We start from the raw sequence: 13,476 nt of genomic DNA, 5'->3' as shown, positions 1-13,476 counted from the left end.
TCAAATGTGCTTTAAAATGCATGGTTTTCCCTTTTATGAACAAGAATATGATGATGTTATGCTGTTGGGTCGGTATGCTATGGGGCTGGTATGAAAATATTTCCAGGGCTGAATTTTATTCCCAGTCCGGCCCTGTCTGTAGCCTTCTGTGAATGTCAGACAGCCTGCATCTCTCCTTCATCAAGAAATCAATGACTGCTCCTTGCTTCTGCTTGGAATCCAAACACAAAAATCCTTTTTAAGAAAAAAGTGCAGCAACATGAAAGCAAATAAAGTCCATCGTATTGCAAAGACTTCAAAAAGAAAATGGGTGCTTCATAGACACTCATATCTTTATAATCCAATCATTTCTATAAAATTTTTACAAAGCAAGGAAACAAAATAAACCAGACATAACTGGACATCACATTTGACAATGTGCCACGCCGTTGGATTACATATTAATGAGCACACCGCTCTCAGGTAAGGAAAATAAGTTATACATAATACAATATATACTATATTGTGAAAAGTATTTACATGCACAAGAACTTTATTAGCATCTTAGTCCATAGGGTTTGATATTGAGTTGGCCCACCCTTTGCAGCTGTAACAGCTTCAACTCTTCTGGGAAGGCTGTCCACAAGGTTTAGGAGTGTGTCTATGGGAACGTTGGACCATTCTTCCAGAAGCGCATTTGTGTGGTCAGGCACTTAGGTTGGACGAGAAGGCTTGGCTTGCAGTCTCTGGACTAATTCATCCCAAAGGTGTGCTATCAGGTTGAGGTCAGGACTCTGTCCAGGCCAATCAAGTTCCTCCACCCCAAACTCGCACATACGTGTCTTTATGGACCTTGCTTTGTGCACCTCAACCAGATAGAACACTTTTGGGATGAATAAGTGCGCAGACAGCGAGCCAGGCCTTCTTTCCACCATCAGTGCCTGACCTCACAAATGCGCTTCTGAAAGAATGGTCAAACATTCCCATAGACACTCCTAAACCTTATGGACAGCCTTCCCAGAAGGGTTGAAGCTGTTATAGCTGCAAAGGATGGGCCAACTCAATACTGACTCCTACGGACTAAGGCTGGGATGCCATAAAAGTTCATGTGTGTGTATAGGCAGGTGTCACAATACTTGTGACAATATACTGTATAAAGTACCAAGCCCACTCATAATCTCAATTGGACAGAGGGGCTTTCAAAAGAGAAAAACATCCAAGAACAGACATTCCCCAGACATTCCTCATTTCTAGGGAAAACAAAGATTGAAACAGAAGAGAAGGAAAAGAAAGGAGAAACAACAAGGAAAGCATGCCATGTACACCAAAACAACATACAGTATTCATGAACTGTCTGTTTGAATCAAACATAGATTTGGGCTCAAGTAGACCATAAAAAATTAAAGGATTTCAGAAGAGGTAATAGGTGCATTCAGTTTGGCTTACACGGTGGGGTCTACTATTGGAAGTTGTATGTATCTAGAAATGTAGAGATAGCAGCATCCGTAGGCTGGGCAGTGGTAGGATAATCCTTTAATTTGTATAATGAGGAGTAGTACTTCTGGAAAGCATTAGCAATATCAGTTGGATGGGAGACTTGTGAATTCCTTACCAAATCCACTACAAAGGGAAGCCAGGACTTTGGTTGCCTGGTCCTCAGCATGCTGGCCAAGAGTTTGCTTGCTCTGTTACCTTGGGCATAAAATTTAGCTTTTGCAGTCTTTAATGCTTTCTCCTGTTCATTCAACAGAAGTAGCAGGAGTTGTTGCCTACACCACAAAAGATTTTCAGTAAGGGTAGAAGTGGGTGAAGTTTTAGATTGTACTGTACCTCTAAGGATTTAATTTGTGACAGCAATGAGTCGACACCTTGCATCCTCCTCCTCTCTCTTGTCGCTAACTGTAGCAACATGCCTCTACTGTACGCTTTATGAGCACACCAGACATTGAAAACAATAGTGTCCACACTGGTTAGAAAATTCTTGCAAGAACGGTTCCAGTTGATCTCGAGTTTGTTTGTTTCCTTTGTTTCAAGGATAAGAAGTATGTGCTATTGCGCCAAAGAATAGAAGGAGACATGTTGAGATCTTCTTTGAAGTCCCCGCTACACAAATAGACGCCCACGTTGCAATCGCTGGACCTTTTTGAATAGAGTGTTAAGGAATTTCTGTTGACCCATATTAGGCGCATAGAGATTAACTGTGGTAAATGTAGTATTGTTCAGATCACATACTAATACAGGAAATCTTCCGTGAGGGTCAATAACTGTGTCATGCAATTTGAAAGAGACTGAATGTTTAATGGCTACCATCGCATTTATTTTTTTTCTCCTGTGCAGGGGTGTCAAACTCAGTTTCTTCTCGGGCCGCATCAGCATTATGATTGCCCCCAAAGGGCTGGTTGAATCTGTAAGATTAGATGTCCAGAGCACACCACCCCTCCTACATCAGATGTCAAGAGCCCCCCCCCCCCACCATCAGAATTTAAGAGTTCCCCACCCTCCCTTACCTTGTGCTGCTGCTGGGAAGAAGCTGGGGCGTTGCTGGGAAGAAGAAAGTGCAGGGTCTAGAGGAGGACCAAAGGAGGGCTAGAACTCTCCTGTAGCTGCAGGAGAGGTGCGAGGGCCACATAAAATAGCATTGAGGGGTGGATTCAGCCCACGGGCCTTGTGTTTGACACCTCTATATGTAATCCTTGTGCATACATTCAGGCTGGGTTCACACTGATGTGATGCGAGAACCACCACAATTTATGTGTGGGTTCCTGCATCGCATCTGACTCGCAGGCACTTCACACTGCTCTCTGCTAACCACTGCGGGTGTCAATGTAATCTTAATGACACCCCAAATCAGTTTGTAGAATGCAGTGCGAACTGTGAAATTGGCCAGGGATCGGATTGCATGGGTCTGAACTCCATGCAATCCAATTGCAGTGCGGACCAAATAAAGGGTCCTCCACCATTTCAGTTCCAATGCAATGCAATTTCAGCTATACAAACTGGTGGTGGTGGTGGTGGTGTAATGGTGTGGGGGATATTTTCCTGGCACACTTTGGGCCCCTTAGTACCAAAAAACTTTGTTTAAACACCACAGTCTACCTGAGTATTGTTGCTGACCATGTCCATCCCTTTATGACTACATTGTACCCATCTTCTGATGGCTCAGTGTACTCATCTTCTGATGGCTCCTTCCAGCAGGATAAAGTACCATGTCACAAATCTCAAATCATCTCATTACTGGTTTCTTGAACATGACAATGAGGTCACTGTACTCCAATGTTCTCCACACTCACCAGATCTCAATCCAATAGAGCACCTTTGGGATGTGGTAGAATAGGAGATTGGCATCATGGATGAGCAGCCGACAAATCTGCAGCAACTGTGTGATGCTATCGTGTCACTATGGAGCATAATCTTTGAGGAATCCTTCCAACACCTTGTTGAATATATTCCAGAATTAAGGCAGTTCTGAAGGCAAAAGGGGGTCCAACCCGGTACTAGCAAGGTGTACCTAATAAAGTGGCCGGTGAGTGTAGTTCTTCTTTAACCTCCCTGGCGGTATGATTCTTTCCGATTTTAGGTGCTGAAAGCGGTACAATTATTTTGCTAGTAATTCTTAATGTCGAGCAGCACAAACCAACTATTTACATATGATTTTTTTTTACTGTGCGTTCTTCTTTATGACATCTAAGGTATGATAAAGTTTGAAACACAAAATCAAAAAATAATATAATAAATGACTATAAATATGTTAAAGTATACATACTGTACATATATACACATGTTTTATATATATATATATATATATATATATATATATATATATATATGTGTATACTGTGTATATATATATATATATATATACAGTACAGACCAAAAGTTTGGACCCACCTTCTCATTCAAAGAGTTTTCTTTATTTTCATGACTATGGAAATTGTAGAGTCACACTTCAAGAGGTAATCACCTGAAATGGTTTTCACTTCACAGGTGTGCCCTGTCAGATTTAATAAGTGTGATTTCTTGCCTTATAAATGGGGTTGGGACCATCAGTTGTGTTGTGCAGAAGTCAGGTGGATACACAGCTGATAGTCCTACTGAATAGACTGTTAGAATCAGGGCTGTCTTTAACCACTTGCTGCCCGCCATCAAATGAGCGGTGTGACCATTGTTCTGGGCTGCCGTTATATGGCGGCGGCCCATTCAGGCAGGGCAGGCGCGCGATCGTGTGCGCGCCGCCCTGCACTGTCGGTGGCGGCGTGTCCCCGGGACACAGCGCGTCACCGGCAGGGGGGAAACAGCCAATGGGCATGGCTGTTTCCCACGTGATCGGCTGTGATCTAATCACACAGCCGATCACAATAGTAAAGCCCAGAAGATGACAGCGCATGCGCGATGGGGAGCGCGGTCATGTCGGTGGCTCTGTGTTCCCTAGGAACACAGCTAGTCACTGACAGTGACAGTGCAGAAGTCAGGTGGATACACAGCTGATAGTCCTACTGAATAGACTGTTAAGCACCGTACACACGTACCGATCGTCGGCCGAACGATCGGCCGTCTTTTGTCCAGGGCTGTCGTGTCTGTTGAAAACTGCAAAAGACTGCACACAAATTTTGTCGGCCAACAACAGCCGACTGCAGAAGTAATGTCATGTGATGGTTAACTTTCCTTGTCTTTTTTCTTTTCTGAGCATGCCCAGTCTTGCAAATCTGCTGTCTGTCGGCCGAAATCTGTACTGACTGACGCACAATCGGCCGTTCTGTTGTCGGCGTACAAAAATTTTAATGCCTGCAGGACAGATTCTGTTCGGCCGAAAATGCGCTGTCGGCTGTCGGAAGCATCATACTAACAAGCCTACAATCGGCCGATCGGTCGGCTGCCGAATATTTGCGGCCGACAATCGGTACGTGTGTACGGGGCTTTTGAATCAGGGCTGTCTTTAACCACTTGCCGCCCGCCCGCCGTCAAATGACCATTCAGGCAGGGCAGGAGCGCGATTGTGTGCGCGCCGCCCTGCACTGTCGGTGGCAGCATGTCCCCGGGATCCAGCGCGTCACCGGCAGGGGTGAAACAGCCAATGGGCATGGCTGTTTCCCACGTGATCGGCTGTGATCTAATCACACAGCCGATCACAATAGTAAAGCCCAGAAGATGACCGCGCATGCGCGATCGGGAGCGCGCAGCGCGGTCATGTCGGTGTCTCTGTGTTCCCTAGGAACACAGCTAGTCACCGGCAGTAGTAAACAGTCACTGACAGTGGCTGTTTACTATGTGATTGGCTGTGAATCCATTCACAGCCGATCACAAAATGTAAACACAGAGCAGTAACTCACTGTTACTAGCTCTTCTCCCCTCACACAGTTTCCAGTGTGAGGAGAGCAGAGCCAGAAACAGTGAGTTACTGCTCTGTACACCTGTAAAAGTAAAAGCACATTAATAAAGGTCCCCACACAGTCCTCAGCCCCCCCCCCCCCAATTACACCTGTCACCCAACAGTCACCTCATCAGTGCCCAGAAATTGCCACCCATAAGGCTACGTTCACATGTGAGCGTAGCGATTGCGGGCAGAACCCCCGCGATTTTCCCCGCAATCCGGAAATCATTGCAAATCACGGGACGCCTGTGCGTTGCCCGCGATTTGCAATAGTACCCCAAACGCTGTGCGATGTTGCCGTGATTTTCACCTGCCGAATCGCGGTAACATCGCGCAAACATCGCATGACGCCCAAAAAAGGTACAAGAGCTTCATTTGCAATGATTTCCGGATGGGTGACAGATGACCACGATTCTGCTCACATGTGAACGTAGCCTAAAGTTCACCTGTTACCAGAGACTGCCATCAGTACCGCCGTTTACCATCGCCCGTCATCTGTCACCCATCGGTGACCATCGCCCGTCACCTGTCACCCCATCAATCACCGTCACCTGTCACCCCATCAGTCATCGTCAGACTTGTATAAAGTACTCGAAATTTCTACTTGAGTAAAAGTACAAGTGCTCGATCAAAAAGTGACTTAAGTAAAAGTGGAAGTGCTTGCAGAAAAAGTTACTTAAGTGGAAGTACTAAAGTATTCAACATTTTTTTTACTTAAGTATTGCAAGTAGTTTTTTCAAAAAAATTGCTACTTAAGTACTAAAAGTAAAAAGTACCAGTAGTTTTGAAAAAAAAATTCTACTCAAGTACTGAAAGTAGAAGTAGAAGTACTGTGTTATGTAGTTATTAAAGAAAGAAGTCAAAAGTTTGAACATCATATTGTTTTTTATTATTTCAAATGATTTATTCAAATGATTAACCTAAAGGACAATCACAATTCCTTAGGCTGTAACTTTTTGTAAACAAAAAACAGATAAAGTATGTCCCTCCCTTCCCCTTTTAAAGCATTCCTCCTTCTCTTCCCTGCCTGTTTTTTTTTTGTCCACAGCCTATTGGTGCGCAAAATCATATATAAACCAATGTGATATACAACAATATATTCCAATAATGAAATAAAGGAAGAGTGTATGAAATCTAAGTCAATAAAAAGTTCAAAATATTGTGAATCTTCAAATATATATATGTGACAAAACAAGATGAATATAATTTCATATCTGCTGTTAATGGGAAAGAACCTCCCAACCAGGGTCGGCCTTAGGTGTTCAAGCGCCCTGTGCGAGCTTATCCTGTGGCGCCCCCACCAGCTTCCTGCACATTTTTTCTTGCACTTTTTTTGCACTTCATTTGACTTTTCTTTTTTATGATCACTACAAACTTAGCCCCCCTTACATTAGAGACCCCCCTTACATCAGAGGCCCCCCTTACAACATAAACCCCCCAACTGAGCCCTCTTACAACAGAAACCCCCCACAGAGGCCCCACTTACATCAGAGACCCCCCTGCCCCCACAAAGAGCCCCCTTTACATCAGAGACCCCCACACAGAGCCCCCCTTACATCAAAGACCCCCCACACAGAGCCCCCTTGCATCAGAGACCCCCATACAGAGCCCCCTTTACATCAGAGACCCCCCCACACAGAGCTCCCCTTACATCAGAGACCCCCCCACAGAGCCCCCTTACATCAGAGCCCCCCACACAAAGCCCCCCTTACATCAGAGACCCCAACACAGAGCCCCCTTACATCAGAGACCGCCCACACAAAGCCCCCCCTTACATCAGAGACCCCCCCATGTTTCCCTTAACGAAGATGGCCGCCAGTACCTCGATCGCACTGCGCATGCGCACGTGTCTCTACTGCGCGGCCGCCGGAATCCCCGCCTCCCAGCGCTGAGACGTCAGCGAATGGAGACAAGGAGGGGAGGAGCGGAGTGGCCGAAGGCCGCCACCCATGTCAGAGCGCCGAGAGGCGCATGTGGGAGCACTCCACGCCGGCCCAGCGGAAGCCTGGAGCGGAACAACGCTACCCAAATGGCCAGAGACCAGGTACCCATGAAAAAGGGGGGTATCTTTACCTTTGCCTTCCTATAGACAAGGGGAGGGGAGGGGGGAAGGCAGAATAGGGAGGATAATTGAAAGAGTAGGAGAGAGCTGTAAGGAGGGAAACCAAACAAAAAAGAAAAAGGGAAAAGTAACGAGTAACGATGCAGCACAAAAAAAAAATATCGGAGTAGAAGTATCGAAATCATCGAAAAAATGTAGTGAAGTAAAAGTAGAAGTAGGAGAAAAAAATTATACTCTAGGAAAGTACAGATACCGCATTTTGGTACTTAAGTACAGTACTTAAGTAGTTCTACTTCGTTACTATACATCTCTGGTCATCGTCACCTGTCACCCCATCAGTCATCTTCACCTGTCACCCCATCAATCATCGTCACTTGTCACCCCATCAGTGATCGTCATCTGTCACCCCATCAATCATCGTCACCTGTCACCCCATCAGTGATCGTCATCTCTCACCCCATCAATCATCATCACCTGTCACCCCATCAGTGATCGTCATCTGTCAACCCATCAATCATCGTTGCCTGTCACCCCATCAGTCATCGTCATCTGTCACCCCATCAGTCATTGTCACCTGTCACCCCATCAGTCATCGTCATCTGTCACCCCATCGGTCATCGTCATCTGTCACCCCATCGGTCATCGTCACCTGTCACCCCATCAGTCATCGTCACCTGTCACCCCATCAGTCATCGTCATCTGTCACCGCATTAGTCATCATCACCTGTCACCCCATCAGTCATCGTCACCTGTCAACCCATCAGTCATCGTCATCTGTCAACCCATCAGTGACCGTCACCTGTCAACCCATCAGTCTCCTGCCACCCATCAGTGATCATCCGCAGTCAACCGTCACCCGTCGCACAGCCCATCACAGCCAGCATGTCAAAAAGGATGTACAGCAGCGAGGAGGCCCTTCAGGTCCTCTCCATGACTGATGAGAGCACCGGGGAGCTCTCATCAGTATCTGAATCCAATTCTGATCCCCGATTCGGAATTTGAAATCGCTAATAGTAGCGGATCGGAGATGGACTCGGACTATTCCTGTACACTTTCCTTTATAGAATGTATTTTGGGGTGCAATTTTTGCTATATACATGCAACCACTTACCGACCGCCTAACAACTATATACGTCGGCCATTTAAAGCTAAATACTGGGGTTATGGCAGCAGATAGCTGCCATAACCCCAGTATTTTTTTAAACGGCGGGCGGTTGGCTTTCAGATAAGGGTGGTCCCAATGGCGGATTCACCGCAGAATTACCCTTACGATGCAGGGGAAGAGGTGCCCCCCCCCCCTCCCGCCGCGTCCCAGACTTTTTCCCAGCTTACCGGCCCCGCCAGCAGAGGGGAAAACTATCCAGTCCTGGATCCTCAGAGACAGGAAGTCGAGTGAGGGCAAGATGGCCCTCACTCGACTCTATGTTCTTGGAGTACCGGAGCTATGTCAAAAGTCATTGCCTAGCAACCGTTTTTTTTTGTTTTTTTTTTCTTTTTCAACAATTTTTTTTTTTTTTTGTTTTAGTGTAGTTGTGAGGTGTGAGGTCTTTTTGATCCCAGATCTCACAATAAAGAGGACCTGTCATGCCTATTTCTATTACAAGGGATGTTTACATTCCTTGTAATAGGAATAAAAATGATCAAAATTTTTTTTTTTAAAACTGTGTAAAAATAAAAAATGAATAAATAAAATAAATAGGAAAAAAAAATGAAAGCGCTCTGTCCCCGTTAGCTCGCGCGCAGAAGCAAACGCATACGCAAGTCCCGCCCACATATGTAAACGGTGTTCAAACCACACATGTGAGGTATCACCGTGATCGTTAGAGCGAGAGCAATAATTTGGTCCCTAGACCTCCTCTGTAACTGTAAGCTGGTAACCTGTAGAAATGTTTAAAATGTTTCCTATGGGGATTTTTAAGTACCAATGTTTGGCGCCATTCCGTGAGCGTTCAAATAATAATAATTCAAATAAGTCATTTTTTTAAAAAAAAATTGCATTTGGAAGACTGCTGAGCAAATATGATGTGATAAAAAATATTGCAACGATCTCCATTTAATTCTCTAGGGTCTCTGCTAAAAAAATATATAATGTTTGGGGGTTCTAAGTAGTTTTCTAGCAAAAAAAATGATTTTAGCTTGTTAACACCAAGTGTCAAAAATAGGCCCAGTCTTAAAAGTGGATAAATGGACAACTTTGTGTAAAGTGCTACTTGGATGTTGGGACTGTATGTGGCTAGCCTGTGTAAAAGTGTTAAACATGTGGTATCGCTATACTCAGGAGGAATAGCAGAATGTATTTTGGGGTGCAATTTTTGCTATGTACATGCTATGTGTTGGAAATATTTCATAAATGGACAACTTTGTGTAAAAAAAATGCATTTTCATTTTGTTTCCACAGTTTCCAAAAACTTGTGGGAAAAAATGACATGTTCAAAAGACTCCTTATGCCTCAAAGATTATACATTGGGGTGTTTGCTTTCCAAAATGGGGTCATTTTATGGGGGTTTCCATTGTCCTGGTGCTCCAGGGCCTTCAAAAGTATGATAGGTTGTCAGGAAATTATATGTGTAATTTATGCTCCTAGAATGCCGAACGGTGCTACTTGGATGTTAGGCCAGGCTGTGAAAAAGTCTCACACATGTGGTATCACCATACTCAGGAGGAGTAGTAGAATGTGTTTTGGGGTGTAGTTCCAAGTATACATATGCCGTGTGAGAGAAATAACCCGTTAATACGTCAAATTGTAAAAAAAAAAAATCTTCATTTTGCAAAGAATTGTGGGAAAAAATTACAACTTCAAAAAACTCACCATGCCCCTTATTAAATACCTTGGAATGTCTACTTTCCAAAAAGGGGTCATTTGGGGGGTATTTGTACCTTCCTGACTTTTTAGTGTCTCAAGAAATGAGATAGGCCTTCAGTACATCAGGTGTGATCAAGTGTGATAAATGTTTAATGATTAGCACCATAACTTGTGGACTCTATAACTTTCACAAAGACCAAATAATATACACTTATTTGGGTTATTTTTACCAAAGATAAGTAGCAGTATAAATTTTGGCCAAAATTTGTGAAGAAAAATTACTAATTTGCAAAATTTTATGACAGAAACAAAGAAACATCCGTTTTTTTCACAATATTTTCAGTCTTTTTTTATTTATAGCACAAAAAATAAAAAACCCAGTAGTGATTAAATACCATCAAAAGAAAGCTCTATTTGTGTGAAGAAAAGGACACCATTTTTTTATGGGTACAGTGTTGCATGACTGAGTGAGAGTCGGTTCACACTGCCAGGACCATAAAGTCGCCCCATGTCGGAGCGACTTTTTACAGCGATTTTACCGCGACTTGTGAATTATTTTGCAGGACTTATATGACAGACGACTTTGTGTTTGGCCAATCAGAATATGATGTGTTGTGACCTAATTCCCCTTTTCTGTTTTTTTTATTTATTTCCTCATTGCCCACCAGTGCCACGTATCATTTTTCACCAGTGCCACTGCCCATCAGTTCCACGTATGTGTCCACCAGTGCCACTGCCCATCAGTGCCACGGATCAGTGTCCACCAGTGCCACATATCAGTGCCACGAAACAGTGTCCACCAGTGCCCCGTATCAGTGCCACGAATCAGTGTCAACCAGTGCCATGTATCAGTGCCACGAATCAGTGTCTACCAGTGCCATGTATCAGTGCCACATATCAGTGCCACAAATCAGTGTCCACCAGTGCCAAATATCAGTGCCACGAATCAGTGTCCACCAGTGCCACGCATCAGTGCCACAAATCAGTGTCCACCAGTGCCATGTATCAGTGCCACGAATCAGTGTCTACCAGTGCCACGTATCAGTGCCACGTATCAGTGCCACATATCAGTGTCCACCAGTGCCACATATCAGTGCCACAAATCAGTGTCCACCAGTGCCACGTATCAGTGCCACATATCAGTGTCCACCAGTGCCACGTATCAGTGCCACATATCAGTGCCACGAATCAGTGTCCACCAGTGCCACGTATCAGTGCCACGAATCAGTGTCCACCAGTGCCACGTATCAGTGCCACAAATCAGTGTCCACCAGTGCCACGTATCAGTGCCACGAATCAGTGTCAACCAGTGCCACGTATCAGTGCCACATATCAGTGTTCACCAGTGCCACATATCAGTGCCACGAATCAGTGTCCACCAGTGCCACGTATCAGTGCCACGTATCAGTGTCCACCAGTGCCACGTATCAGTGCCACATATCAGTGTCCACCAGTGCCACATATCAGTGAAACTAATCAGTGTCCACCAGTGCCACGTATCAGTGTCACGTGTCAGTGCCACGTATCAGTGTCCACCAGTGCCACATATCAGTGCCACAAATCAGTGTCTACCAGTGCCAAGTATCAGTGCCACGTATCAGTGTCCACCAGTGCCACCTATCAGTGCCACGTATCAGTGTCCACCAGTGCCACCTATCAGTGCCACGTATCAGTGCCATGTATCAGTGTCCACCAGTGCCAGGTATCAGTGCCACATATGATTGCCACGAATCAGTGTCCACCAGTGCCATGTATCAGTGCCACGAATCAGTGTCCACCAGTGCCACGAATCAGTGTCCACCAGTGCCACGTATCAATGCCACGAATCAGTGTCCACCAGTGCCACGTATCAGTGCCACGTATCAGTGCCATGAATCAGTGTCCACCAGTGCCACTTATCTGTGTCCACCAGTGCCACTCACACAGACCAAGCAGAGATAATGGAATATATATATACCATTACATATATATATATATATATATATATATATATATATATATATATATATATATATATATAATGGTATATATATTCCATTATAGGCATGGCTGCAATGTGGGGAATGCCTGGCTAATCTCTTTCTTCTTCCTGGAAATCTGATAACAAGTCGTGTCAATTAAGATAAGGAGGCGACTCCCATTGAAGTATATAGGACAGGTCGGATCACAGGTCGCCTCAAAGTAGTACAGGACCCTTTTCTGAAGTCGGAGCAACTTCAGTAGTGCCAATTAAGACGGCACTGATTGATTAACATTGCTTTTGTTATGTCAAGCGACCTGGGGCGACCTGGGGCAAAACAAGTTGCCTCACAAGTTGCGCTAGTGTGAATGGGCTCTAATTGTCATTCAAAGTGTGAGAGCGCTGAAAGCTGAAAATCGGTCTGGGCAGGAAGGGGGTGAAAGTGCACTGTAGGCAAGTGGTTAACACAGGGCAAAAGGGGCAGCTGCACTGTAGCCCTCTAGTCATTGTTGTGGGGCCCAAAGCAACTGCCCCTTGAGCCCCCAAATAGTTGATAAGTGGATTCAAGAGGGCCCAAGAACATTTTTCACCCAGGGTCCAATCAAGAATAAAGACGGCCCTGGTTAGAATTTGTATTATAGCAAGAAAAAAGCAGCTAAGTACAGGAAAACGAGTGGCAGAAGAGACTTGTTTGGGCTAAAGAACACAAGGAATGGGCATTAGACCAGTGGAAATCTGTGCTTTGGTCTGATGAGTCCAAATTTGAGATCTTTGGTTCCCACCACCGTGTCTTTGTGCGCCGCAGAAAAGGTGAACGGATGGACTCTACATGCCTGGTTCCCATCGTGAAGCATGGAGGAGGAGGTGTGATGGTGTGGGGGTGCTTTGCTGGTGACACTGTTGGGGATTTATTCAAAATTGAAGGCATACTGAACCAGCATGGCTATCACAGCATCTTGCAGCAGCATGCTATTCCATCCGGTTTGCGTTTAGTTGGACCATCATTTATTTTTCAACAGGACAATGACCCCAAACACACCTCCAGGCTGTGTAAGGACTATTTGACCAAGAAGAAGAGTGATGGGGTGCTGCGCCAGATGACCTGGCCTCCACAGTCACCAGACCTGAACTCAATCGAGATGGTTTGGGGTGAGCTGGACCGCAGAGTGAAGGCAAAAGGGCCAACAAGTGCTAAGCATCTATGGGAACTCCTTCAAGACTGTTGGAAGACCATTTCAGGTGACTACCTCTTGAAGCTCATCAAGAGAATGCCAAGAGTGTGCAAAGCAGTAATCAAAGCAAAA

The sequence above is a fragment of the Pelophylax lessonae genome (assembly GCF_965119305.1).
Source record: "Pelophylax lessonae genome assembly, chromosome: 9".
Classification (NCBI taxonomy): Eukaryota; Metazoa; Chordata; class Amphibia; order Anura; family Ranidae; genus Pelophylax; species Pelophylax lessonae.
Note: the sequence above shows the minus strand (reverse complement) of the source record.